Below are 6,147 nucleotides of genomic sequence, written 5' to 3'. Positions count from 1 at the left end.
GTAATTTGAACGAGGAAAGTTTTGCTTTAAAGTCCATCACCATTACCACTACCTTCATCATCATCGCTACCACCATCATCATCGCTACCATCATCATCATCTTCATCATCTCTCAGGCCTCGGAGTGTAATTTACGTGAACGTGACGTCATCACGTCGTCATCATCGTCGTCGTCTTCGTCAGCTGGCAAGAGGTGGAAAGAGCTGAAAGAGAAGAAATAAATTCCTTATTGATTGAATCACCTTCATCATTACCTTCATCCCCCCCCCCAGCTCATCATCACCGTCATCATAATCATCAATAACATCATCACCGTCACGATCATCATCATTATCATCACTGACTTGTCGTCGTCGTCATCATCATCTCTTGCGTCCACTTCATCACCGTCTGACGAATCATGTATCATGTCGCTCTCCATGACGCTGGTCAGCTCGTTGATTCGTCGGAAGGCAAGGTGAAGGTCGCTGTGCGCCTGGTCCAGTTCTATTTTTAGTTCCTCAACTTTTTTCTCCTAGAGAAACAAGAATGAATGAAGGATGAATGGATGACTGAACGAATGAGAAGAATGAATGAGTGACTGAAATTATTACTATATATATGGATGGGAAAATGAATGAGTGAATGAACGTATAAATCAATCGACCAACCATTCAACATCATAATCAACAACAACAACAACAAACCAGTTCATTCTTCCTTCTACTGGCTTCACTTTCTTTCAATCTCAGTTCGTCTCTCTCCTCCTCAACGTCTTTCATCTTCTTCGTCGTCATCCTCACCATCTCCTGTGACCTCACTTCCTCCGAGCGTTTTGATTGGTTCTGCTCGACCTCGTTATCCAGTTGCTCTTTAAATCGGGTCAACTGGGCCTGAGTTGAGGTGAAGGTTAAATTAAAAGTTAAATTAATAATCAATCAACTCAACAATCAACCAACTCAACAATCAAGCAAGCAAGCAAACTAACCTCAACCCTCTTCTTGTTAACGGCTTCGAAATCCAATTTGGCCTCGAGGTCTCTATTTTTGGCCTCCAACCTAACAATGGTCTCTTTGTCAACAGTGGAACTTTCGAAATACTGGGTCCGATTTTGCAGTAAGGTGATCTCGTCCTTCAAGGCCTCACGTTCCTGAGACAGCTGCTCGATTAGGCGAGACTGCTCCTCGAACTTCATCACTTCCAATGATGTCTGTGGTTATGATGACGGCGATGGTGATGATGCTGGTAGACATGATGATGGTTGTAAAGCTGCTAAGTATGGAACAAACATTAATAAACACAACAACCGCAAATACAACAACAACAACCACAACAGACACCACAACAGCAGCCACAACAGCAGCCACAACAGCAACGGCGATATTGCTAACTTGTTGAACGGCAGCTTTGTATTTCTTCATGAGTTCAGCCATTTCCTCGTTATAATCATCTATCTTGTTCATCAAGTCATTCTTCTCTTTCGTCAGGGCCATACACTTCTCTTCGATCTATCAAGAAATGATTGAATGAATGAACGAAGAAGAAGAAGAAGAAGAGAACGAAATAATGAATGAATAAATGAATGAACGAACGAGAGAGCGAGTGAATAAGTAAATGGATAAATTAATGCGCCTGCATTAAAAAACAAACTTATTAATTAAAAAGACTAATTATATATTCTCTCTTTCTTTCCTTCTTTTTATCTTTCTTTCTTTCTCCACGTACTTTGACCTAATAAAAATTTATTTACTATAAAAAGCAGCAGAAAAAATGACCTCATTTTTGGACTTGTTCATGTGGTCGAGTTGTTCCTGGAGTTCGTTGACCTCGGCTTCCATGGTCTTCTTGGCTTTCAGTGCGGCTGTTCTCGCAAATTCTGCGTCTTCCAGCTGTTTGTGAGATGATGATGATTCATTCATTCATTCGTTCGTTCATTCGTTCGTTCATTCATTCATTCATTCGTTCATTCATTCATTCATTCATTCATTCATTCATTCATTCATCCATTCACTTGATCTCTCAGTTGTTTCATTGTCTGCCTGTTACCCGCCCCCTCCTTGTACTTATCCAGCATGAGTTGGGCATCTTTTAATAGGGCCTTCGCCCGTTTCAAATCTCTTCTCAACAGTTGTTCCACGTCTGTGTGTGTGTGTGTATGTGTGTGTGTTTGTTGGTTGTATGTGTGCGTGTGTGAATGTAAATCTGTGTGCATGCGCTTGTTAGCATGTGTGTTTGCGTGAGTGTGTGTCTGTTTATGGGATTGTGTGTTTGTGATCATAATTGTAATAGTTACTAACCTTAAATCATCATCATATTATTATCATAATTGGATGAAAAACCGCGGGAAAATATCAAAACAGGAAACGAATGCAACTCGCTCACTCACTCACCTTTATCTCTGTCTGGTTTCTCTTGAGCCAGCATCTGTACTTTCCTCTCCATCTCTCTCCTCTCTCTTAGACACCTCTGTCTTTCTTCCATCTCTTCTTCTAACTGCGCTTCCAAGTTTCTGAACTGAATGAATGAGTGAACGATTGGTTGAGAATTGATTGACGAGTGAATAAAAATAAGACAGATGAATGGATGAATGAATGAATGAATGAACGAATGCATAAAAAAATGAATGATTGAATGAATGAACGAGTGAATGAATGAATGAATGAATGAATGAATGAATGAATGAATGAATGAATGAATGAATGAATGAACGAACGAATGAACGAATGAATGAATAAATGAACGAACGAACGAATGAATGAACAAAAAACCTTTTTCTGGAATGTTCTTTTGAGTTCTTCAAGATCGTTCTCTTTCTCTTCCAACTCTTTCGAATGCTGCTGCCTGACTTTCTCCTTTTCCATTTCCAATCTCAGTTTGACCTAAAAAAAAATAATAATAATAATGAAAATAATAATAATAATATATATAATAATAGTAATAATCATAATCATCATCATCAAAATCATCATCACAACCTGCTCCAGTTGCTGTATGGTCCCGGCCTGTTCATCAAGTTCCTCCTCCAGGTCTTTCACTTTGTTTTCCAACTCGCTCTTGAGCTGACGGCTTTTAATGGACTTTTTTGTGGAAATTTGTTTAAACGATTGGTTGGTAGATTGATTGATTGATTAAATAAATAATCAATTAATTAACTAATCAATTATTTAATCAGTTAACTAGTCAGTCAGTCAGTCAGTCAATTGCCAACCGACCGACCGAGCGACCGACCAATGTGTGAATGAATGGATGGATTAATCATTCAAGCAATCATTCATTTCATTACTCATTCATTTCATTACTCATTCACTCATTCATTTCATTATTTATTCACTTATTCATTCATTCATTCATTCATTCATTCATTCATTCATTCATTCATTCATTCATTCATTCATTCATTCATTCGTTTATTCATTCATTCAATCAGCCAGTCAGTCAGTCAATCAACCTCCTTGTCGTCTTTCCCAGCGGACACAAGATCAGTCATTTCCACTTCAACCTTGTAGAGTTTCTGACATTGCATGTCATAATCCATCCTTAAATTCTGCGTAATTATGAATAATAATTAATAATAACAATAATTATAATTATCATAATAATAGTAATAATCATAATAATAATTATGGACTATATTTAGTAATTGGGCGGCGTCATTGAACGAGTGCAGACGGAGATGATGAAACAACTGAGAAATAAAAACGAGTAAATGAATGAACAACAACATTATCATTACCACCATCATCATCAACAACAACAACAACAACCAACGCTATCATTGCCATCATCAACAACAACAAACATCATAATCATCAACAACACAACAACAGCAACAACAACAACAACGACAACAACAACCTTAACTTCTTGATCCAATGCATAGTTCTTACTGATCAGTTCATCTCTCTCTCTCAGCAGTTTATCTCTCGCCATCTTCTCACTTTTCAAACTGTCGTTCACCTTCGCCAGTTCAGCGTCAAATCTTTTTGGGGGAAAAAAGCGCTAAATAAATTAGTTACCTTCACACGCACGCACATATGCAGACACACAAACACACAAACATACAGACAGACAGATAGATTGAAAGACTTAGACATATAGATGAATGAATAATAAAAAAAAGACAGACTGTAACAGCACACATAGAAACATATACACAGGCAGACACATACATATATAGACACACACAAACACAGAGACACACATAGACAGACAGACAGACAAACTTTTTCTGTTTCCTCTCAAGTTCTCCATTTCTAGACATCTGCTCTTCCAGGTGCATCTTCACATCCGCCATTTCCTGCGTCAGCCTCTGCAACTTCCTCTTCATCTCATTGGCTGCCTTCTCCTGCTGATCAGCTGATGCCACGGCTTCAGACAGCTGGTTTTGAATAGGATTATTGAATTATTTGAATTATTATTGTTATTATTATAATTATCATTATTATTATTATTATTATCATTATTATTATCATCATCATCATTATTATTATTATTATTATTATTATTATCATTATTATTAGGATTTTACAATTATTTCATTATTGATATTTGGTATTTGGAGTTAGATAATAAAAGGATGTTCTCATTATTATTATTATTATTATTATTATTATTATTGTTGTTGTTGTTATTATAATTATCGTCCGACATTGCCATTCTCTGCAACAACAAAATGGAAACTCTGAAATTAACAGCCTGCCATGAAACCATCCTTCAACCCTCCAGACAATACAAAAGAAAATATATACTCGAATAATTTACAACCTCGCTCGAATGACAACTACAACCGCTGCTCAGTTACTAGTAATCCATTCGAAATAACACCAATTGGTTTTTCAAAATAATTTTAACCTTTATTTATTTAGAGTTTTACGGCCGAATTCATTCAGTGACGAGTTAATAAGTGAAGTGATAAAAATCATCCTACAATATTTATTGTGATAGAAACACGCCACGATGCTGATTTAAATATATTTTACCGCACTGCAGCTCTGGGATCTACTACTAAACCCATTCATTAATTTTATGAATTTTATTAATTAATTTGATTAACGCTGCTATTTTACTTTATTTTATTTATTATATTTAATCATTTGCTTTTAAAGTCAATAAAGATAAAGTTTTTGAGATCAATAAAAGTGCTCCCAATCAATCAATCACATTATTGTAATTTTATTGTGATAGCTTTTTGGCCGATGTTGTTGTCGTTACAGTGGTACAGACGGACGGATAGATGTAATCAATGTCATCATTATCACCACCATCGCTATCGTCATCATTATCATCACAATCATTATCATCACCACCATCATCGCTATCATTATCATCACAATCATTATCATCACGATCATCATCGCTATCATTATCATCACAATCATTATCATCACCACCATCATCGCTATCATTATCATCACAATCATTATCATCACCACCATCATCGCTATCATTATCATCACAATCATTATCATCACGATCATCATCGCTATCATTATCATCACAATCATTATCATCACCACCATCATCGCTATCATTATCATCACAATCATTATCATCACCACCATCATCGCTATCATTATCATCACCATCATTATCGTCGTCGTCATGATCATCACTACCTTCTTTTCCAGATTCTTCTTCAGACAATCCATTTCATCCTGCTGTTCCTCCAACCTCATCGTCATCCTCTTCCTCGATATCTCACTCTCTCTCTTCAGTTTCTCATATCTCTCCTTGTATATCTGGTGGGAGTCTGGTGACGATGACGATGATGATTGGCTGTGATGATGATGACGATGACGATGATTGGCAGCCATGATGACGATGACGATGAATGACTGTCATGATGACGATTGGCTGTGATGATGATGACGATGACGATGATTGGCAGCCATGATGACGATGATTCAATGGTGATAAGGATGATAATTGACGATGATGATACTCGTACTGGATGACGATTATGTTTAGAGATAGTGGTGATGATGATGATTGTCGGTTGTAGCCATCATCATCATCAACAACATCAACATCATCATCAACATCATCATCAACATCATCATCATCATCAACATCATCATCAACAACATCATCATCAAAAACATCATCATCAACAACATCCCCAATCATTAGCATCATCATCATCGTGACAAACCCCCCATAAGATCATCA

Source organism: Helobdella robusta, assembly GCF_000326865.2.
Source record: "Helobdella robusta unplaced genomic scaffold HELROscaffold_108, whole genome shotgun sequence".
Lineage (NCBI taxonomy): Eukaryota > Metazoa > Annelida > Clitellata > Rhynchobdellida > Glossiphoniidae > Helobdella > Helobdella robusta.
This window is presented reverse-complemented; position numbering follows the sequence as displayed.